The 25175-nt window shown below is 41.4% G+C and overlaps 1 pseudogene; it reads left to right on the top strand.

The window, feature by feature from the left end:
• Nucleotides 1–24715: 24715 nt before the first annotated feature.
• Nucleotides 24716–24868, top strand: LOC134480922 (5.8S ribosomal RNA; annotated as a pseudogene).
• Nucleotides 24869–25175: the final 307 nt, after the last annotated feature.

Below are 25175 nucleotides of genomic sequence, written 5' to 3'. Positions count from 1 at the left end.
GGGATTAAGCTCAGTGGTAGAGCCCTTGCCTAGGAAGCACAAAGCCCTGGGTTCAGTCCCCAGCTCCAAAAAAAAAAAAAAAAAAAAAAAAAAAAGCAGGAGGAATATGTTCAGTGAATTTCTTTAGTGTTTTACAGTTTTCATGGCACACATTCCTTTGTCATATTAATTTCAAGTATTTTGTTGTTGTTTTGTTTTGTTTTAGTTTCTTGAGAATAGTATTGTCCCCTTGATTTCTGTGTTTGTCTTTTGTATAGTAAAAAGGATACTGATTCCTGTGCTTTAACTCTGTGTTTTTCAACTTTTATCAATATTTATCAGCTCTAGGAGATTTTTTTATGATTTAGTTTTTATGTATAGAATTTTAAACCTGAAAATAAACATATATTGATTTCTTCCCTTCTCATTTGTATTTGCTTCATTACCTTGACTTGTTTAATTGCTTGACCTAACACTGTAAGAAGTATGTTGAGAAGTGAGAAGAGTGAGCATCCTTGTCTTGGTCCTGATTCCAACACAAGTACTTTGAATTATTCTCTCTTTTGGGTGACTTTAGCTGTATATTGCCTTTATCATGTTGAGATAAATCCCTTGTATCCCTATTCTCTGCAAGACTTTCCTCACAAATGGAGGCTGTATTTTATCAAAGGTCTTTTATGTATGCAATAGGGTGGTACTTGTACTTATGTGGTAGATTATGCTAATTCTCATGTATTGACGCTTTCCTCCATCTCTGGGATGAAGTTGCCTTAAACCTAATGGGAAATCTGTTTGTGTTACTGCATTTGGTTTACACATATTTTATTAATGCCTTGTGCACCTATGGTCATCAGAGATGTTGATGTATGACTTTCTTTTCCAGTTGTTTGGTTTCAGCATCAGGATTAGACTCCCAGTAAATGTTTTCTAACTGTTTTTGGAATATCTTACCTTTTCAACTTTGAGAATGTGGTGGCGCCCTTTACATACTTTTCTTCCCCTACCTTTATATCGGCTCAAATAGGATTCAGGAAGTAATATTGATTTATTGTCAATACAGATTACAATACTGTGCACACTCAAAAGGTATACTTCTTCGTTCTGAACCATGTATGATCTTGGTTCCATTACTATAGGCGGAAATATTTTCAGAACAAAATCTGCTTCCTAAATGTCATAGCTTAGGCTCACCTGCTTGGTTTTGCAACATACCCTGTTTTTGCTTTTTGTTTGTTTGTTTTGTTTTGTTTTTTGAAAAACTGCTTTTATCTGTTGTAGCACAAAACTGTTATTTAGCCTATAATTTAAAATTAATATTTTGTAATTACATCCTGGATTTATATGAAAACAAGTCACTATACCATTTATTTCACTTCTTAGTGTGTTTTTATTGAATTTCACCAGGTCCATTAATGAACATAAGAGGAAAGACCATGGAAAGGAGTATATCTCTTACATATTCACAGAAGCTTATGCCAAGCAGGAATACTGCGTATAAGACCTAAATTTCATTGGAAGGAACTGACTGAGGAAGTGAAAAGGAAAGGATGGGAAATAGGAAAACATTTGAAAATAAGGCTGTTGACAGTCTGGAGAGAAAGGTGGAGATTGAAAATTTAAATTATGCTACCCGAAGCAATGTATTTTCATGGATACAAATATGTCTTTGCCTATTTAAAAAAGTACTAGTTACTATGAGGTAGGATTTATCCATGTCAGTTATGGTACAATATGCTTTAGGAATTTAATTCCTGGGGACGTAAATTGAAAGTTAGTGGTATGGTTATTTAAAAACTCATTAAAAACAATTTAAAAAGAGATAATTTCTCACTCTAATTGTGTACTTTTCTCCATTTCCATTGCTTATATAGATACGTATTACTTCTTACCATCTTTTAAATGATGTTTAGTTACTTATAATAGTTTTTCTTTATGTGAGCATAGTTATAAATACACATGATAGTATAAAATAATACAAAGAATAGTGTACTCTACCTTACCTATCTGTTTGTAAATACTCATTTGTGTGTGTGTGTAAATATGTGTGTGTGTGTGTGTGTGTGTGTGTGTGTGTGTACTTTTAATGTGAGTGAGGCATGTGCCTTGAGAGTGTGGTGGTTGCTGTGGCAACAGAAGCAAGCAGGTCTTTGTTACCTAAGGATGATGTCATTGCTGGATTCAGAGGCTAGCTGTAAACCACTTCTGATGATAACATACCTCCCTTTTTCTTAACATAGGGAGAAGAAAAAAGGGAAACAGGGGAAGCCAATGCTAAAAGGGAAATAGGGGCTTTAGACCTCTTAAACTGCTCCCTGCTGTCTAGGAGCATTATCAGTTTTCGGGTGTAGCTGACTTTCACCATCCAGGCCCACTTGATAGTTGTGTAAAAGGAACTGTTTGACTTTTTGGTTAGAAAATTTTGAATTTGTCTTTGAAGGAATGTGGAAACAAGATTAATGAGGCAGGGAGGAAATAGTAGGTCCAGGAAAATGGGGAGAAGAGGCATTAAGAAGGGCAGTATCCTATTTCCATGTAGGGTTTTGAAAAACCCAGGAATTGGAGGCTTCATGCTGTTCCCTGCATTTCTGGATGTCTGATTGCAGCTGATGGAATTTATTTCTTACTGCCCCAGATTCGTTGACATAGAAACAGCATTCTTCCTGGAGAAACAGACAAAAACCACCTTCTTTAGCTGTCAGGACATCTAGTCCCTGTCAGTTCTGAAGCACAACTGCTGCCAAAGAATCGATCTTTTTCTGGATGATGAGCATGGTTTCATACATTCCTTGGAAACGGTTGCAAGCTGGGGTAAGAACTTCTGGTATAGGGTTAGGGAAGTCTTCGGCCCTGCTGTTCCAGTGCCAGCACCTGTAGCTACTCCTGCAGCAACCAGGAATGGCACAACCTGCAGTGCCCTCTTATGCTGGACAGGTATGTCAAAAACTGGAATTGGTAGAGATTCTTTGCCATGTATTACTCCTAGCTCAGGGAAGGAACACCAGTGTGCAAACTCCTCCTGACCAGCTGGCAGGTAGGTGATGATATATACCAGTGCCACAGAGAATTGACGTGTTTTGGACTGCAGGGCACTGCAGCAGAGATGGGGTATGAAGGATGGTGGATCTATTGCAGTCTAGGGAACTGAGTTTTCCTTCAGAACATGTCCTGGATTTCATAAAACTGTCAAACCAATAAGAGGGATATAAAGAAGTATGGGGCGATGGCAGCATCGGAGTCAGGGCAGCTGATAAAAGCTGAGGTAAGGTTATTGGGCAGTATCACTAGAGAGGCTGTAATTGGCAATTGTGAATTAGTTTCAGGGGAGTACTGCATAGCTAGCAGTCTTTAAAGTGACCAGGTTGGGTGCCATAAGGAGTTGGTACACCAAAGTCAGGGTCTGAATCAAAAGGCTAAATGACAAGTTAGTACCATTTGTGAGGGGGGATGTCAAGGACGTAAGGACCCTGGAGGAGTGTTTGATTATTTCTCCTATTTTTCCAATATCTAGAGTTTGGGAAATTGGACAAAATTTCTCTGGATGTGGATAGTACTCACTGGAGTCCCTGCTTGGTTTTTACATTAGAGCTTACCAACAACTCCTGTTTTCTACCTGGGATTCCATGGGTCTGGTATATAGAAGAAAAAGGTCTTGCATTGCTGACAGAAGTGATTGGTCCTTGATCCTAACATATGTATCTGGAACGACCAATATGGGCAGCCCCCATATTTGTCTGGCCATTTTTTGCAATCATCTTTTGTCTGGTCAAAGAGGAAGCAGACAAAGAGAACATAATATGTAGAAGGAATGACAGATATAGGGATGACAGCAATTTGGATTGGCTCCCAGCATGGAGTGGTTTCCTGATCCTATTGGGAAAGTCTGTTTGTTATCAGTGGGGATTCCTTGAACCTTGAATCTCTAGATGTAAGTGATACCATGGATGGAAACGATCAGATGAGAAGCCCAGGTCTATTCCAGTGGAGTGGAGCGCAGATGCTAGAGTGGAGTCTCATTCTTCTGGGATTGGGGACAAGGTGGGTGTTCTCAACATCTTTTGGAGCTTAAGAGAGCAGGGTCCATGAAGAGCCCTACCATTTAGGAGAGACAGCTAAGAGATACTGATCTGGAGGAGACAGAAGAACTTGGTCTCATTGTTGATAGTTAGTGGACAGGAGACACCGTGTGGCCTTAGTCAGTGTTGGTCTGTAAAGTTCCATAGGAGAGAAAGGGGGTGACAAAGTAATGGGGTAAGTCAATGGTCTAGGAGGGGAGCACATTTACTTCAAAGACCAGGAATTAGTACTGACATCCATACATGAGTTTGAAAGGTGAGACAAAGAGAGGTCACTTGGGGAGAGCTTGTAGCCTTAAATGAGCCAGAGGCAGGAGTTTTGTCCAATCAAAGTTCCTGTGACAGTTTGACAAGAGTGGTTTTTAGGGAGCAGTTAGTTCTTTCTACCTTACCTGAAGATTGAAAATGCCAGGTGATGTCTAGGGCCTTAGACAGAATTTGAGAAATTTGGGAAGTAAATTCGGGACCATTGTCTCACTGAAGGGAGGCTGAGACACCAAATTGAGGATGATCTCTTGGAAGAGGAGCTCAGAAACTGTCTGAACCCTTTTGTTAGTTGTGGGATATACCTCCACCCACCCTGAGAATGTGTCAATCAAAACTAGGAGGTACTTAGCACATTTGGCATGTGGGTAAAGACAAGTTGCCAGTCAGTTCCAGGAAGGGAACCTCTGGCCTGATGGGTAGAAAAAGGGGTGCTACAATACCAGAGGTGTAAGTCTGACATTTGACAGACTTTGGAAGAGGCAGTGATGGATTTTAAAAAACTTAAGTCCTTAGGAGTAGGCTTCAGATGGGTTTTAAAAAAATAAGACAATGCCTTGCTGTTAGGATGAAAGATGTGGTGAAGATAGGACAGAGTTTGATGAGTGTTAGGGAGTGAGAGTGGGGTTGTGGGTTGCAGTGTAAGAATGTCCTGGGGAGGGTGCTACATGTGTAGGCCCCTAAGGGCCTCAACTCTGGCTGCCTCTTCAGCTCCATTGTTTCCCTTGGAGACAATAGAGTCATTCGTCAGGTGGGATCTGCAGTGGACAAATCCAATAGCTGTGTGGAGATGGGAGGCCTTTAGCATGGCCATAATTTGGTTTGCATTAGTTACTGATCGTCCTTTAGTCATAAGTACCCCATGCTCCTTCCAGTTAGGGGCATGGGTCAGGATGATATGGAAAGCATGTTTAGAATCTGTGTAGATCTTGAGGGTTTGTCCCTGTGCCAGTTGAAAGGCATGGGTAAAGACTACTACTTCAGCCTGTTGATTGGTGGTATGAGCAGGAAGGGCCTGTGCCTCAGTGTCTGACACTATGGGGTAGCTGGCTCTTATGGCTCCTTCATGTAGAAAGGAGCTTCCATCTGTATACCAGGTATAGATGGTCTGAGGCAAATTGCCCTCCTGAATGTGTGAAGGGTGAGGTAATAATTCCTCTAAGGTTTTAGTGCAGGGGTGAGATAAGGAGTGGTTAGTATTTGGTGGAGAAAGAAGGTTGGAAAGGCAGGTGTGATTGAAAGGTTAGTGTGGAGTCTTCAATTAGTGCTACCTGAAGAGAAAGAACCTTGGAGGGAGGTAGATTCTGTAAACCTTTGAAAGGTAGGAGCTGTGACATGTTATAAGAGGAGAAGACCATTATAGGCAACCCAAATGTTAGGTTTTCTTATTCTTGAATAAGGAGTTCAGCAGCTGCTAAGGTACAAACACAAGGTGCCATCCCTGCATGGTTAGATCTAGTTTTTTTGGACAGGTATGCTACAGGTACAAAGGAGGGTCCCAGTTGGTGACCTAAATTTCCAAATGTTGGTATCAGGAACTGCTTTTGCCTCCAGCAGTAATGTCATCTGGTCACCTGAGCACATGTTGTCAAGGCAACGGTCATGCATTTCCAGCATACATTTCATGTTACAGTTACACCACATTTCACATAAAAGACAGATCCTTTCTACCCTCTTCCACTTGTCTCTCCTCTCTTTCCTTTTTCTCTTCTCTTTCTCTCCTACCTCTCTTCACCCCTTGGCCTTTGTCTCTACCATTGCAATAAACCTCTCCATGTAGAGCCCTTTGGCCTGGTGTGGTTTGTCCAGACATGAGCCATAGAGCCTCTCTGTAAAAGACAATGTAAAAGGTGGTATGTGTATGGCTACTTAAAAAGACAACCAAAAGCCATCAGTGGCTGAACAAAAAAGAAAGTGAAAGGAAATGGATTCATGGGAATTCAATCAACCTGATAACATTTTACATTTTTTGCCCAGGTTTGGTGCCATAGGAAAACAGCCTATAGTATAGTTGGTGACCTCCAAAGGAGCTGGGAGTTGGGTTGAATCTTGTGAAAAGATCAAATACAGAGAACTCATTCTGAACCGTACAGATCCCATAGGATGCTTTATGCTATGAAATATAATGTCAGTGCTGGAATATTGTTATTGGTTAAACTTAGGCTTTAATACCAAAGTACTCATTTTGGTTCAAACCAAATTTGTACACCTGCAGCGTGAAATACTGAAGAGGGCGCCATCCCATATTACCCCCTGTACCAGCAGGTCACATGGCACCAATGGGTCATTTGGCCCTGGTGGGCTGTTCTCATCTTGACAGACTTTCTGGCCTGTAGCTCCAGAAATCTCTTCACCCAATTAGCTATGTCACCTTAGAAAGTCACTACCATGACAAACCTCAGATTGGAGCATCCAAATTTATCGGCTGGCTGGGGAGTGGGGGTGGGAGTGGGGCTGTACCTATCTCTGGAAAACAGTTGAGAAGCTGTGGGAAGACAAACACAACACAAACTTAGTTTAGAATCAACAGGTAATTCAATCACTGAGTACAACTACTAACATTCCTTATTAGTAAGCCATAGTAAATGAAATCCTTCAGTGGCTGATCCTGACTGATCGGAAATCTAAGTGGGAGGCTCTAGTTCATTATATCACCTACCCCAAGTTCTCCCACAATCCAACAATCCACAGGTCCCTTTTCTCATCCTCTCTTTCTCCCTCCAACCTGGAAGTCTAACCTGGAAGTATATGTCCAGTGTTTGGTGCCCTGAAATCTTTATTCATTAAGGAAAAGACCTTGCCGCAAACAGCCACCATATCAAATACTAATCCAGAAGAAATAAGCATGGGCATGGTTGATGTGGATACCACAGGTCACATGGTAAGGTGGAAAGAGAAAAGAAGATAGGTCTTGGATGCTTCTAATCAAGGTAGCCTTGACTACTCAGTGGTAGTAGCAATAGAGGCTACCCAGGACAAGGTAAGGGGTGAGAACCTACACATGAACTTTTCCTCTGACTTTCACATGTGTTTCCACACAATAGGATGTGCATTTACACATAAATATATACACATCACACACATGCCACACACACACACACACAAACACACACACACACACACACACACACACACACACACACAGACCACACACATTTATAAAGACAGATGTGCAAAAAAGACACCTAACCCGTGGGTATATACCAGCCACACTTGTATATGTGTATATATGTAGGCATGTGTGTACATATGTCTACTTGTATATTGTAAAATGTTTTTGAGTAATTTAGTAAACATGTAACTTATTTACATGTGTATATAGATGTCTGTCTGACACACAGTTAGATACACATAATAAATGCATAGGTTCTTTGTATATTTGGTTTTGTCATGGAGTATATTGGTTTCTCCATCTTTGTTAATTGACAGTTTTGCTGGATAGAGTAACCTGGATTTGTGTTCTCTTAGGGTCTGTATGACATCTGCCAAGGATCTTCTGGCTTTAATAGTCTCTGGTGAGAAGTCTGGTGTAATTCTGATAGGTCTGCCTTTATATGTTACTTGATATTTTCCCTTACTGCTTTTAATATTCTTTCTTTGTTTTGTGCATTTGGTATTTTGACTATTATGTGATGGGACAGATTTCCTTTCTGGTCTATCTATTTGGAGATCTGTAAACTTCTTGTATGTTTATGGGCATGTCTTTCTTTTCTTTAAGGAAGTTTCCTTCTATAATTTTGTTGAAGATATTTACTGGACATTTATGTTGGAAATCTTAGCTCTCTTCTATACCTACTATCCTTAGGGTTGATCGTTTCATTGTGTCTTGGATTTCCTCAATGTTTTGGGTTAGGAGCTTTTTGCGTTTTACATTATCTTTGATGGTTGTGTCAGTGTTTTCTGTTATCTTCTGCCGATGAGATTCTCTCCTCTATCTCTTGATTTCTGATTGAAAATACTTGTGTTTCTGACACATGATCTCCTTCCTTTTTTTCCATCTCCAGGGTTGTCACCCTTTGTCGTTTCTTTATTGTCTCTATTTCCATTCTAATTCCTGGATGACTTTGTTCAATTCCTTTACCTGTTAGTTTGTGCTTTCCTGTAGTTCTTCAGGAGATTTCTGTGTTTCCTTCTTAAGGGCTTCTATTCCTTACCTATGTTGTGCTGTACTTCTTTAAGATAGGTATTTATGTCCTACAAAGAATAATAGATTGAAAACTCAAACACAAGGAGGAAAACTAACCCTAGAAAAAGCACAGAAACAAAACTTTTCTTGCAACAAAACCAAAGGAAGAGAAATACACAAATATAATACCACCTCTAACATCAAAAAATAACAGGAAACAACAATCCTATTCTTTAATATCTCCTAATATCAATGGACTCACTTCTCTAATAAAAAGACATGGACAAACAGAGTGGATACTTAAAGAGGACTCAGTATTTGCTGCAAACAAGAAACCCACATAAGTGACAATGACAGACATTACCTCAGAGTAAATTGCTGGAAAATAAATTCCCAAGCAAATGGTCCAAAGAAAAAAGCTGGAGTAGCCATTCTCATATCGAATAAAATCAACTTTCAACTAAAAGTTTTCAGAAAAGATAAGGAAGGACACTTCATATTCATCGAAGGAAAAGTCCAACAAGATGAACTCTCAGTCCTGAATATCTATGCTCCAAATGCAAGGGCACTTGCATTCATAAAAGAAACCTTACTAAAGCTCAAAGCATATATTGCATGTCACACAATAACAGGGGGAGATTTCAACACCCCACTTTCATCAATGGACAGCTCATAGAAACAGAAATTAAACAGAGACATAGAGAAACTAACCTAAGTTATGAACCAAATGGACTTAACAGATATTAATAGAACATTTCATCCTAAAACAAAAGAATATACCTTCTTACAACCTCATGGTACCTTCTCCAGAACTGACCATATAATTGATCACAAAACAGACCTCAACAGATATAAGATTGAAATAATTGCATGCATCCTATCAGATTACCATGGACTAAGGCTTGTTTTCAATAACAATAGTGACAGAAAGCTCATGTATACATGGAAGCTGAATAACACTCTACTCAATGATAACTTGGTCATGGAAGAAATAAAGAAATAAGTTAAAGACTTTTTGGATTTAATGAAAATAAAGGTATAATGTACCCAAACTTATGGAACACAATGAAAGCAGTGCTAAGAGGAAAACTCACAGCTCAAAAATAAATTGGAGAGAGAGCATACATTAGCACCTTGACAGAACACCTAAAACCTCTAGAACTAAAAGAAGCAAATGCACCCAAGAAGAGTAGAAGGCAGGAAATTGTATTAAACTCAGGGCTGAGATCAACCAAGTAGAAGCAAAAAAGGAATATACAAAGAATCCACAAAAGTGAGAGGTAGTTTTTTGAGAAAATCAACAAGATAGATAATAAACCCTTAGCCTGACTAACCAGAGGGCACAGGGTGTCCAAATTAACAAATCAGAAATGAAAAGTAAGACATAACAAGAGAATCTGAGGAAATTCAGAAAATAATCAGATCCTACTACAAAACCTTATATTCAACAATACAGGAAAATCTGTACTGAATGGATAATTTTCTAGACAGATATCAGGTACCAAAGTTAAGTCAGGATCACACAAAGCATCTAAACAGTCCCATAACTACTAAAGAAATAGAAGCGGTTATTAAAAGTCTCCCAACCAAATAAAGCCCAGGACCAGATTTGTTTAGTGCAGAATTCTATGAGACCTTCATAGAAGATGTCATACCAATATGGTGCAAACTATTCCACAAAATAGAAAAAGAAGGAACACTATCCAATTCCTTCTATGAAACCATAATTATGCTTGTTGCTACTAAATATTGGCTGTGCCCGTCCAGAAAGAGCACACCAAACCAATACCAACATGGTTCCATGTGGTGAGATCTAATAATTCCCTTATTAAATACAAGGGGAAGGGGCCAGAGAAAGAACAGAAAAGAGAGTGAGGGTGGAGGGAGTCTGCTTTTATTTGTACTGTGAGGTAAAGATGCCCAGGTGGAGGTGAGACTTGAGCCAAAACGTCTTCTGGGAATGTATGGTGTTACAGCTAAAGGCAACACTTGATACCAACAATGCTTATACATAAACCACACAAAAAACCAAGAAAGAAAGAGAACTTCAGAGCAATTTCCCTTATGAATATCAAAGCAAAAATACTCAATAAAATTCTTACAAACCAAATCAAGCAACCATCAAAATAATAATCCATCATGATGAAGTAGATTTCATCCCAAGGATGCAGAGATGGTTCAATATATGGAAATACATCAATGTAATTCACTAGAGGGGCAGGCAGTGAAAGGTACCCTGATAGGAGATAGGTTGAATCCCCAGGACACTTAAAGGGGACTGCTGGTGCCTTCCCAATTTCCCAGGATAACAGGTCCCCCAAAGACCCCTTTACAGAGGTTTGAGACAGACCAGTCATACAGGGCAATGCTGCAAGCACTGCAGCACAGGTCATGTAGGCTCAAGACAGATCAGAGGTAGAAGCAGGACCACACCTACAAATAAGTATATGAGGAGGTCTTCCCAAGCTCTCAGGACAAAACAATAGGAAGTACCTTTTGTCAGACACTGACCCATTCACAAAACTATTTAAGCACAATGAAAGGCGTGCAGGTATTATTCCATTGTCTATGTGCTTCTGTTATAAGAGCTGTTACTCTGCCACTTGGAGATGAGATCTGCTCTCCAGAAATCATCACTGCCAGAATCTCCCTTGCACTCCTCACTGGCTAGTCAGTCCCCTGCTGGTTCAGCCCAGCCCAGGTAACCAAAGTGGCAGGCAGTGGGGGTAAGGAGAAGGAAAGGCCTTTGGGGTGGCAAAAAAATGTTCCCCCTCCCTGCGTGAGATCTTTCTCCCTTTACCTGTACCCACACAACTAGCCAGCCTGGTCAGAGATCACTGCAAATGAAAAGAGAATTATATGAATTCTAGGTTTAGAAATATAAAATTAAAAGAGTTAGCCCCAAAAGCCACAAACTCAGGGCTAAGCCCTGCCGCCAGGAATAGCAAGCCATAAAGATAAAGAAAAGAAATACAAAAACCAGCTCAGGCTATTGAGGACTGACCCATAAACCATCCAAAGACATCCCCCCAGCTCACTCAGAGTCATACTTTAACCAGATGTCCTCCAGACCCTGATAAGCCCCTACTTGTGCTTTTCAGCCATTGTGTCCTGCAGAGAGCACTCCAAGAAACCGGGCAGCCCAAGCCTAACCAGAGGTGTTTCAAATACAAATGCTCCATCAATTTTGACAAACTTTTAAAAATAATGAGGACCTGAAGACCCAACCGTTCTCCTGATTTAGTAGCTCTGTTCCAGGAAACAGGGGGCCATAAAACCTTCTGGCGTCCCCTTGTCTCCTGGAGCCATAAAACAATCTTGTAACTTGTGGTGCATTCCCCTTTGACATCCCCCATCCCCTGGTGCTCACAGCCTCTGCCTTTAAATACTCTTTTTCCCAGCCTCTCGGGGTCAACACCTCTGTCTCCTGCGCCGGATACGTGTCGGCCCGGAGATCTCTGTAATAGGTCTCCGTAATAAACCTCGCCTTTGCTTATTACATCCAAAATGGTCTCTCTGTGTCTGGGGTCCGCGATTTCCCAAGACTTGAGTAAGAGTCTCTCTGCGTGGGATTTTTCACAGAGAGCACTCTGGCACCAGAGCCCTACAATGTAGTGCTCGAACAATGATCAACAAAACTGCAGTGCAGGAAGGTGAGTCACCTCCCCCAACTCTGGAGACTAGCAACCTATCTTTTCCTGCTGAGTTTTCAGTCAGCACCATCTCAAGCTTAGGTCCAGCTGAAGGGGCAACTGAAGGCTCCTGGCCAGAGCTACTCTCTGGAGTTGGCTGAAGGTCCTTCTAGCCCCTGTCTAAATCCTGACAGCCTGCAAAACAGCCTGCAATTGGTTTTGGCAGACTCCCTATCTAACCTGGTAAAGCAGAAGACACTTAAAGCCACAGGGCACCTGCTCGTTCTTTAATCTGCAGGAAGGCTTAATGTTTTGGACTTCTGTGGAATCCCCCAAGGCTGATAGGCCAAGGGAATGTTCCCATTGGACAAACCATTTCTCCTCTTTTCTGTAACAGACAGTTCACCAACACACACAAAAACAATATTAAAAAAAAAATTCCTCAGTTCCTGCACTCGCGCCCCCCCCCCCCGCCCCCGGCAGTGTTCTTGCAGTTTACCACAGCCCAACACCCACCCTGTGGCAGTGTGGGGTAAGTGTGCTCAAACTTCTAAGTCCTGTATCACCTAGGGGATGTGCCCTGTGTCTGAGCTGATGCAGAAAACCCAGAAGGCTTCAAAGGAGACACTAAACAGACTGTCTGCTCCTCCCTCTCCCCCCAGGGCAGGACTCCATTAAAAAAACAAAGGAGCTTCCACCTGCCTCTCCCCTTACTCCATCTCCCCCCATCCAACTAAGGAGATCTCTCCATAGAGGTAGGTGTTAAAACAGCCAACCAAATAAAGACCACATTAGGACAGAAGATATCACCTATAAAGACAATGGAATACCCAAGGAGATCCAGAACACCCCCTCCAAATCACCCCCAATTCTAAGGGCTACTGTTGACAGCACACCTAAAAGCTCTAGAACAAAAAGAAATAAACCCAAGAGGAGTAGAAGGCAGGAAATAATCAAAATCAGAGCTGAAATCAACCAAGTACAAACAAAAATGAGTATACAAAGAATCAGCAAAACCAGGAGCTGGTTCTTTGAGAAAATCAACATAATAGATAAACCCTTAGACTAACCAGAGGTCACAGACAGTATATCCAAATTAACAAAATCAGAAATGAATAGGGAGGCATTACAGCAGCATCTGAAGAAATTAAAAAAAAATTACATCCTACTACAAAAGCCTATATTCAACAAAACTGGAAAATCTGGAGGAAATGGACAGTTTTCTAGACAGATACCAGGTACCAAAGCTAAATCAGGAACAAAAAACCATCTAAACACCCCCATAACTCCTAAAGAAATAAAAGCAGTTATTGTTATTAAGAGTCTCCCAACCAAAAAGAGCCCAGGTCCAGATGGATTCAGGTCTGAATTCTACCAGAGCTTCACAGAAGACCTCATACTAATACTGTTCAAAGTATTCTACAGAATTGAAACAGATGGAACACACCTAAATTCCTTCTATGAATTAATAATTGTATAATAGTATTATACAATTAATCTTATACTGAAATCATACAAAGACCCAACCAAGAAAAGGAAGTTCAGACCAATTTCCCTTATGATTATTGATGCAAAAATACTCATAAATATCTTACAAACGGAATCCAAGAACACATTGAAATGATCATCCATCATAATCAAGTAGGCTTCATTCCAGGGATGCAGGGATTGTTTAATATACGAAAATCCATCAATGTAATCCACTATATAAACTAACCCAAAGATAAGAATGACATGGCCATTTGATTAGATGCTGAAAAAGCATTTGACAAAGTTCAACACCCCTTCATGATAAAAGTCCTGGAAAAATCAGAATTTCAAGGCCCATATCTGTACATAGTAAAAGCAATATACAGCAAACCAGTAGCTAACTAAATGGAGAGAAAATTGAAGCAACCCAACTAAAATCAGGAACTAAACAAGACTGCCCACTCTCTCCCTACTTATTCAATCTAATAGTCCAAGTCATAGCCAGAGCAATCAGACAGTGAAAAGAGGTCAAAGGGATACAAATTTGAAAGGAAGAAATCAAATTATCACTATTTGCAGATGATATAATAGTATAGTTAAGTGACCCCAAAAGTTCCACCAGAGAACTACTTAACCTGATAAACAACTTCAGCAAAGTGCCGGGGTATAAAATTAACTCAAACAATTCAGTAGCCTTCTTCTACTCAAAGGATAAACAGGCTGAGAAAAAAATTAAGGAAATGACACCCTTCACAATATTCCCAAGTAATATAAAATATCTTGGTGTGACTTTAACCAAGCAAATGAAAGATCTGCATGGCAAGAACTTCAAGTCTTTTAAGAAAAAAATTGAGGAAGACTTGAGAAGATGGAAAGGTCTTCCATGCTCATGGATTGGCAGGATTAATATAGTAAAGATGGCCATTTTGCCAAAAGCCATCTATAGATTCAACACAATCTCCATCAATATCCCTACTCAATTCTTTATAGAGATAAAAAGAGCAATTTGCAAAACCCAGGATAGCGAAAACTATACTCAACATTGAAAGAACTTCTGCGAGAATCACCATCCCTGACTTCAAGCAGTATTACTGAGGAATCGTCATAAAAACTGTATGGGATTGGTACAGAGACAGACAGATCAGTGGAATAGAATTGAAGACCCAGAAATTAACCCACACACCTATAGTCACTTGATCTTTGACAAAGGAGCTAAAACTATCCAATGGCAGAAAGATAACATTTTCAACAAATGGTGCTGGTACAATTGGAAGTCAGCATGTAGAAAAATGCAAATTGATCCATTCTTATTACCATGTACAAACCTTAAGTCCAAGTGGATCAAGGCCCTCCACATCAAACCAGATAGACCCACACTAAGAGAAGAAAAAATGAGGAAGTGTCTCGAACACATGGGCACTCGGCAAAATTTCCTGAACAAAACGCCAATGGCTCCTGCTCTAATATCAAGAATCAACAAATGGGACCTCATAAAGCTGCAAAGCTTTTGTAAAGGAAAAGACACTGTCAATAGGATGAAATGGCAACCAACAGATTGGGAAAAGACCTTTACCAATCCTACATCAGATACAGGGCTAATATCTAAAACATACAAAGAACTCAAGAAGTTAGAATCCAAAGAGTGAAATAATCCTATTAAAAATGGGGTACAGAGCTAAACAAATCATTCTCAGCTGAGGATTATCAAATGGCCAAAAACCAGCTAAAGAAATGTTCAGCATCCTTAGTCATCAGGGAAATGCAAATCAAAACAACCCTGAAATTTTACCTCACACCATTCAGAAAAGCTAAAATAAAAAACTCAGTTGACAGTGAAAGGCCCATCCCATGAGTCTTAACTCAGAGCTGCAACAGGCTTGAACGAGCCCAGGCACGCCCAGATACCTAGGGCCTAGTCACCATTAAAACTAACAGACCATAAAAGGAAAGGAATACAGAACAGACTAGGAGTACTGGATCTGACTCACAGGCCAAATGGCAGGAAGGGATAAGCCCCTAGCCCCCCGACATTCAGGACGTCGCAGCCCGCAGGTACTCTCTTATCATGTTGCAACCTCATTCGAATATGATTCAAACCTGCCAATGTGTGTAGCTATACCTTATTACCTCATCATGTGAAATAACCAATCATATGTGAACATGTCTATATGCCTCGTTTAAATCCACCAATCCCTGTAACTATGCATCTGCTTCTGTATGCCTGCTTCTGCTTCCCCAAACCCTATAAAAGCCCCATGCTGGAGCTGCTGGGCGCACAAGTCCTCCGAAGAGACTGTGTGCCCGCAGGTACCTGTGTTTTCCAATAAACCCTCTTGCTGATTGCATCCGAGTGGCCTCGGCTCGGTCATTGGGCGCTTGGGGTCTCCTCCTGCGGGAAAGGTCCTCTCCAGAGGTCTTTCAACAGCAGATGCTGGGGAGGATGTGGAGAAAGAGGAACACTCTTCCATTGTTGGTGGGATTGCAAACTGGTACAACCACTTTGGAAATTAGTCTGGAGTTTCCTCAGAAAATTGGAGATTGCACTACCTGAGAACCCATCTATATCTCTCTTAGGCATATACCCAAAAGATGCTCCAACATACAACAAAGACACATGCTCCACTATGTTCATATCAGCCTTATTTATAATAGCCAGAAGCTGGAATGAACCCATATGCCCTTCAACAGAGGAATGGATTCAAAAAAGTGGTACATCTACACAGTGGAGTACTACTCAGCTATCAAAAACAATGACTTCATGAAATTCATAGGCAAATGGAATGAACTAGAAAATATCATCCTGAATGAGGTTACTCAATCACAGGAAAACACACTTGGTATGCACTCATTGATAAGTGGATATTATCCAAAAAGCTCGAATTACCCAAGATGCAATCCACAGACTACAGGATGCTCAAGAAGAAGGATGACCAAAATTCAGATGCTCCCACTCCTTCTTAAAAGGGGATATATATATATATATATATATATATATATATATATATATATATATACATACACACACACATATATATACATATATATACACACATATATATATGTGCGTGTGTATGTGTGTGTATGTATATATGTGTATATATGTGTATATATATGTATATGTATGTGTATATATATGTATACTAGATAAGATTGATGAAGTTATAAAATGCATCTTGAAAGGAGCCGGATATAGATCTCTCCTGAGAGACACATCCAGAGGATGTCCAATACAGAGGTCAATGCTAGCAGCAAACCACTGATCTGAGAACAAGACCCTTGGAGGGAATTAGACGAAATATTGAAACAGTTGAAGGAGCATGCAACCCCATCAAAGCAACAATGCCAACCAAACAGAGCTTCCAGGGCCTAAACCAGTACGGAAAGACTATACATGGAATAATCCAGGGCTCCTACCGGATATATAGCAGAGAATAGACTTGTTGGGGCACCAGGGGAAGGGGAAGCCCCTGGTCTTGCCAAGGTTGGACCACCAGTGCAGGGGAATATGGGGGGGGGGATAAAGTGGATGTATAGGGGGAATACCTGTATGGGGGAGGGGGAGGGGAGAGAATGGGGGCTTATATACAGGAAATTGGGAAGGGGAATAATGTTTGAAATGTAAGTAAAGAAATATATCTAATAAAAATTTTAAAAAAATTAAAATTTAGGAACCAAGAAGATGCCAATGCCAGTTCTAGCTATAATGTTTAGGTCCTGAGATGGAGAAGGGGAGTTAACAAAAGTGAAGACACTGACCACCTTTTGATTTTCAGGCAAGTGGCCACAAATAACTTGAGCCTTCTATATTTATACAATGACAATTGTGCTTACCCAAGCAGTGATAAAGTTGCTTATATTATTAAAAGAAATCATAATATCCACATTTCAAAAGCTCTATCTTTACACAAATCCCCCAATAGTTCCCCTTCCTCCTTCCATTCCTTGGATCAGTTACCACCTAAACTTATTTTGCATTAAAAAGCACAATTTCAGCAAGACAAAAGAGATGTCTGGCCAGGCTTGTCCTGTAAACAGGAAGACTTACCTGTCTGGTAGCAAACATGGTTACATAGTTATGCATGGTGAGAGGCCGAATTAATCATTTGTTGGTAAACTATACCTAGTTATTATCTCCTATCATAATTCCCTTTTAATTGCAGACAGACAAGTTCATTTTACAAAGCAGATCTTCTAGACATCTTTCTAATATATAGATCTTTGTAAGATGTAATCATTCTGAGAGCTATTTTCAAGTCTCTATCAATCCAACATAATCTCTGCATTTTCCATGTCTCTACAGATCAGATATAGCTTCTTAAAAACAGTTATGTAAGCAGGACCTACCTCTCTCCACAACTGACACAGACTTGCTCAGTGTGACTGGGTACTTCTCTAAAGATATGATTATAAGTCTCAAATTCCCAGGATTTATGGTAACATTTGGAGGATTGATATATACAAAAAGAGGTGAAGAACATTTTATCCCTTGAAAGAGTTTTGAGAAAAATGTAGAATCATCCACAGTGACTTAGCCTGTGTGACTCCAAATGGCCTTGTCCATGACTGATGAAGTGATACAATTTTGATAATGACTATATGCAGTACAATGAAGAAATGGAGAGCTTGTATGGCATGCAAACTTGGTACAAAATATAAAGGCCACCAAATTTACCTTGTCAACTGAGAAGTGGTTTCCATTGACTTGCCACAGTAGAATCCTGTCACTGAAGCACTCATATGCTACAGCTCCTTGCAGCAGCTACATGGCCACTTCCAGAAAGAGGTAGCACCTCTGCTAAATTATTTCTGATACATGCATGAGGATCTGAGTGCAGTCTCCAGAGAACATGTAAAAAGTCATGGGACTGTGTTCCAAGCTAATCATCCTGGTGCCTGTGAAATGGAGAAGAAAGAAACCCTGTGGCTTGACAGAGCCCCAGTCTAGCTATATTGGTAATTCCATGGTCAGCTTGAGACCATGTCACAAAATCAATACAGTAGAGAGTGACTGAGAATGATACCCAGTATTGACCTTTGACCTCCTTATTCACACCTGTCGACGTGCACCTGCAGACATATGTACCCCCAAACAAACATGTACACACAAAGTACTGCGACCTTATAAGCAGACTCAAGCCTCTTTAGAAAGTTTCATGTCATTTTTTACCCTGCAACATCTCTCATACAGGACACTGTCCCTTATTTTTTGAACTTTATCTTTTTTTAGTTTTAGATATATTATGCCCATTGTCTATCATAATGAATTTCATCTTTAAAAATAACCTCAGAATCATTATATTCATTCAGCCTCCTTGTCTTTAGGCAACAGAAATCATTTTTTTAAACTTATTTTTACAGGAGACTGGAGAGATGACAGAGAAGTTAAAAACATGTACTACTTTTGAAGAAGACCCATGTTAGATTCAAAGAACAAGATGACTCATAATCACTGGTAATTTCAGTTTCAGGGACCCAATACTCTTCCTTTTCTAGCCTCCACAGGCAACCCTATACATGCAAATACTCACACATAATTTAATAAAGACACACCCCCCACATACACACGTTTACAATTTAAATTATTTTCTGGCCTTATTTTTTTTTAACTAGGACAAAGAGGGTAAAATTATTCAATCTACTTCAAATTTCTGAAGGGGAACATTTTGCCTTCTCGATAGGAGACAAACTACACCAGATTTAGAGGCATCTAAATCCAAGTTGACACAAGTGTCCATCATATACATTAATGTGCCTTTTGAATTGTCTTTTACTTTTCCATAATGGGTATTGCTTACAATTGTGTTGCTGCAGATTTGGTTTTACCACAGGCTTCTTTGATGCTCTGAGCTGCTTTGATTTTAATTTCTCCTCCTCTCTCAATTAGCTTCTCACCCTACATTGTTATTCTATCTTATCATTCATTTTATAACATCCATGCTCCATAAATTTGAAGAAGATAACAATGGCTGCTTAAAGTGTACTTCTTTTCCTTATAGTCACTCTATTGAAAAACATAGACTTTTGCCTTTAATTGTTGTTTTGTTTCTTTGACACAAGCTTTTTCCTTGAGTATAATAATATTGTTTTACTCTTTTAAATTTATCCTTTCCAAGTAAGACAATAGAAAATTTGTGGGTGTGCTTTGTAAATGAATATGAGGATGATCCCCCTTGTCTATATTTTGATGTCTTCTACATTTGAAAAATGAGTGCTGATTCAGCAACTAAATCCTACACCGGCAACCACTGTGGAGAGTCCAGTGGAAGTATTCCATGACTCCTGATGGATGTCAGATCCCCTTGGACTCATACACTTAACATTTTTAACTAATATATTACCCTAAACCCAGGTTGTTGGGTATTTTCTTTCATCCTCTACCTCATATCTCAGAAAGAATGAAGAATATCATATTGGATCAAGGTCACTTGTTTCTATTTCACGATGTGACTAAGAAACCTGGAATCTCCTAGTAGTATTCCTGATTTGGTTATAAAGGAGAACATTTTGTTTTATTTCTCTAGTTACATATAGTACATTTCAGTGTAGATACCTATTCCTCCACCATGCAAGGAAAGGTCCCTATAAATCTAAGTGGTACAAAGACAAGTGCTATTGTCTGGTCACCCTGGTCCCACAATTCCACTGTGGAAAAGTCTCTGGAATCTACATGCCGCATATTTAAGTTTTTTGATTCATCAATCTGAGTAATACATGTTCATGAGTCTGAACTTATAGTATCCAGGAGTTGTTTAGCTTATCTCTGCAAGATCAAGTTGCCTTCATATGAACTATATATGTATTCTTCTTTTAATTCTCAATATTATGTTCTGTTGCTCTGTAATAATAGGCAGAAATTCCATGTATGTAATTTTTTTCTTGCTTCAGAAAGGGGTGAAACGGAACACACATAGGGATTCTTTCTCTAAGTCTGGGTATGTATCAGCTTTACAGAATTCTTACCATAGCTCATGTCAACCTATTTCCTTACTTTAATTTATGCATATATTTTAAGCCCTATATTTATAGAATTCTAATTTTCTGATTCTTTTAGTTGAGTATTTGCTTGTTTCTGCATGTGTTTGCACACATGTGGATGATGGAGTACAATTTATGGCATTCATTTCCTCCTTCCATTGTGTATGTTCCAAGGACCAAACCAAGGTTAACTGCCTTGGCAACAAATATCTTTACCTACTGAGCTATTTCACTCTTCCTAGTATATTTCATAATTTATTGTTGCAAGCCCAATTGCTACCCCATGCCAAAAAAGGAATGTTTTCTTGCTGGTGTGTGCTACAATCTAAAGCATTTCTTTAGATTAAGACATTGTCCTCTTTAATACCCTATTATGATACATATAATATCTGTGGGCATGCAGAAACACATATACACACATAATTTCACTGATATACACTGTCGGTGCCCAATGCCCGCACCGACACTGTACCGAAAATCGGGCGAAAGCCTGGGGGATTAAAGAAATACACACACACAGGTTATTATTAGCCATTCTTTTGTAAAATTTTTAATGATATCACTTCAATACATAAGCTTAGAGATAAAAAACCCACAAACTCTCACCTACAAACTATATAAGAAGGTTTTTTATCAATGTGATATAAAACTAGAGATAACTTGGAAGAAGAAATCTTAACTGAGAAAAAATTCTTCATAAGATTGTCCAATGAAAAAGCCTGTGGGCACTTTCTTGATCAATAATTTTGTTGGAGGGCCCAGCTCACTGTAGGTTGTCCCACTCCTGGGTTTATTGTTCTAGTTTTTATAAAAACACAGGCTGAGTAAGCCATAAATATAGACCAATAAACAATCTTCTTCCCATGTCTCTCTAAAATTTCCTGCCTGCTTAATCACTGGGATATCTTCCCACCCTACCTGATGCAACTAGGATTTGTTTTAGTGATTTTGTGTTTTGGACTGATGGGTGCTAATGGGATCATAAAATAAGACTTAAGTTGAATCTTTCAACCTTCTAGAAAATGTGTAGAATAATTTTATTCTAATATCCTCATCTTTGAGACACAGGACATCATATATGAAAGGTCAGAAAGATTCTGCCATAAATATAGGCATCCTGAAAGGTTAATTCTTTACAACCAATAGGTCCAAGTAAGAACTAGGTAGATAAATATTAGCAAAATGATTGTACATTGTAAGGTTAGTTTATATAAGGAAGTAGCCATGTTTGAAAGTGTCATATAATTGAGGGCCAGATAAAGTAGTAATTCAAAGAAAAAGTTGACAGAATGCATCAAAGATAAAATATGCCCAATTCGCATGAGAACAGCTTAAGAATAAGAGAATACACAGGAGTAGAGATAGAGAGACAAAAATAGACAAAAGAAAGACAGAGAGAAGTAGAGCAAGAAAGAGAAGTTGTGCTGTGTGGCATGTGTTTATGGAAGTTTTCTGGACATGATTTTACAGATTCAGGTTCTGAGAGAACAAACTATTCACTGGGGAGAACAGAAATAGCTGGAGAATTAGAAGGATCCAGAAGATTGTAGCACATTGTCCAAGTTAATGTGAGTCCAAGTAGAACAACTCATGAAGATGCCAAGAGAAACCATATTGAATCAGTCAGCTTGGAAGGTTGGATTACATGGAGGCTAGAAGCTCCTAGTATTAGGTCTATAAATAGTAGAACAGAGGGAAAAAATACTCTGGTCAGCCTAAAGGAGGTATTTGCGTAGCTTGGGTAAGACTCTTATCTCATCACTTTATCTAAGAAAAGAAAAGTGACGTTCACTTAGAAAGACATACAGACAGACACACAGACAGACAGACACACACACATACACAGAGACACACAAACACACAAACATACAAACATAGAGCAGTGTGGGGAGGGAGGGAGGAAGAGAGGGAGGGAAGAAGGGAGAATGCTTGCAGTCAACCATTGAGCTGAGAACAAGGTTCCAAAAAGAGGAGTTACAGAAAGAACTGAAGTAGTTGAAGAGGTTTGCCACCCCATAAGAAGAACAATATCAACCAACCAAACCCCTGCCCTCGATCTTCCATGGACTAAACAATCATCCAAAGAATACACAAGGATGAGCCTATGGCTCCATCTGCATATGAAGCAGAGGATATCCTTTTCAGGCACCAATGGGAGCAAATGCCCTTGGTCCTGTCAAGGCTTGATGCCCCAGTGTAGGGAACTGTCAGAATGGGCAGGTTCGAAGGAGTGAGTGGGTGAGTGAGGAACTGCACTCAGAACAGGAGGCATGAGGGGAAATAATAGCCAGTTTCTAGAGGTCAAATCAGGAAAATCATATTTAAAAAATGAATTTAAAAAAATACCCTCCCCCAATGAAAGAAAAAGAAAGAGAAATGGAGAAAAAAAGAAAAACAAATGGGGGTACATGACTAAACCGATGCCGACTGGTGATGCAGCGGTGTTATTCCCATGATAGTCAAGCAGCTTCTGGGAAACCAAAGTCTTTGGGTTCTGGGGGGAGTATGGTTGCAAAGCTGAAACTTAACGGAATTGACGGAAGGGCACCACCAGGAGTGGAGCCTGCAGTTTAATTTCACTCAACACAGGAATCCTCACCCAGCCCAGACACAGACAGGATTGACAGATTGATTTTGATAGCTCTTTCTCGATTCCGTGGGTGGTGGTGCATGGCCGTTCTTAGATGGTGGAGCGATATGTCTGGTTAATTCCGATAAGGAACTAGACTCTGGCATGCTAACTAGTTACGCGACCCCCTGAGCGGTTGGCGTCCCCCAACTTCTTAGAGGGACAAGTGGCATTCAGCCACCCGAGATTGAGCAATAACAGGTCTGTGATGCCCTTAGATGTCCGGGGCTGCATTAGGGCCACACTGACTGGCTCAGCGTGTGCCTACCCTACAAAGGCAGGCGAGGGTGACCCATTGAACCTCATTCGTGATGGAGATCGGGGATTGCAATTATTCTCCATGAACGAGGAATTCCCAGTAAGTGCTGGTCATAAGCTTGTGTTAAGTCCCTGCCCTTTGTACACACCACCCTTGGCTACTACAGATTGGATGGTTTAGTGAGGCCTGATCAGCCCATGGCCCTGTCGGAGGGCTGAGAATAAGGTCGAACTTGACTATCTAGAGGAAGTAAAAATAACAAGGTTTCTGTAGGTGAGCCGGTGGAAGAAGGATCATTAACGGAGTAGGCCGAGGGGGTGTCTGGTCCTTTCTCTGGCCTGTGTGAGTCCCTCCTCTCACCGGGAGGCGCGTCCCCAGGTTGAGGTTGCATTTGTGGCTTGTGTGGCGGCTGCAGGCCAAGTGAGCATTTCGGGAAAGGCGGGGGGTCGTTAAGGAGCAGTGAGGGGAGGGTGTCAGGTCTGGTCCGTCGAGGGACCTCCTCCATTCTCTCTCTCTCCCTTGCTCTTCTGCCTATGTCCTTGCCTCCGTGTGCCCGCCTCTGCCTCCACCACTGCTGCCTCCACCGCCCGCACCTCCCTTGCCTGCTGGCCAGCCAAGGCCCTCAGCATACCGAGGTCATTCTGCCTCTTTCTGGACCGGTTCCGTGATCTCATCTCCTATGCACCTGCCGCCCCTCCACCACAACTCTCCCCCTCTGAAGGTGCCGGGGTGTCTCTGTCGCGTGCAGGGGGTGCCTGTGCCACCGGTGTGCTCTCCCAGCCAGCCCCGCCTTCTGGGCCTCGCGTGTCCGCCCCGCTCATGTCCGGGTACCTAGCTGTCCTCTTCCAATGTGGAAGTTTTAAGACCCCGCAGGGGGGGGGGTCGCCCTACCGCCCGTCGGTCGTCCTCAGGAGGGCTTCCTGATTCCTCCCTCCACCTGGTGCTCCCTGAGACTCAGCGGGCCCCCTCCGGCCGCCGGCGCTTCCAGAAGCGGCGGTCAGGGGCCATGTCGCGGGCCCCCTCTGGGCGCCCGTGGGGTCCGGGCCCGAGTGCCCGACTTCCCGCCCATTGGCTGGCCGCCGCCGGGTGCTGGGTTTGCGGCGTCCCATGTCCGGTGTGTCCTGCCTTTCCGTTCCCGACCCTGTCTTTTTTTTCTTTTCACATGTATCCTTTAGTTTCCCGCTGGCCGGCCTGAGGTGGAGCCGCCTCGCCATGGGCCCCTCTCTTCCAGTTCAGCAGGGGCGGGCGGGGGAGCTGGTGCTGTTGTTAGCACCCGTAGGAGTCCGCTCACACCCCAGATACTGATACGACTCTTAGCGGTGGATCAATTGGCTCGTGCGTTGATGAAGAACGCAGCTAGCTGTGAGAATTAATGTGAATTGCAGGACACATTGATCATGGACACTAAGAACGCACTTGAGGCTCCGGGTTCCTCCCGGGGCTACACTTGTCTGAGAGGCGCTTGAGGATCAATCACTGCCATGCCCTCTACGGTTTCGTCGCCTGGGGGGGGGGGGGCGTTTCGCGGCTGGGACTCTGCTCGCAGGGCCTTTCCCCTCGGCCCTCCGTCTCCCAAAGTTCAGACTGTGCGGCGTCCGGCGGTCGTCCACGCCCGGTGGGTCTGCGTGGGCCTAGATCCCCCCATCCACCGGCGCCGCGGGCCGGCCACCCTTCTCGTGGCTCATTCCTGCTCGCTCCGGCATTCCTGCTCCCGTCCTCGCCCGCTCTCCCCACCGTGGGGACACATTGGCGGGGGCCAGTCGGGTGC

This window comes from Rattus norvegicus, chromosome 10 (genome assembly GCF_036323735.1).
Source record: "Rattus norvegicus strain BN/NHsdMcwi chromosome 10, GRCr8, whole genome shotgun sequence".
In the NCBI taxonomy this organism is placed as follows: Eukaryota; Metazoa; Chordata; class Mammalia; order Rodentia; family Muridae; genus Rattus; species Rattus norvegicus.
This window is presented reverse-complemented; position numbering and strand designations above follow the sequence as displayed.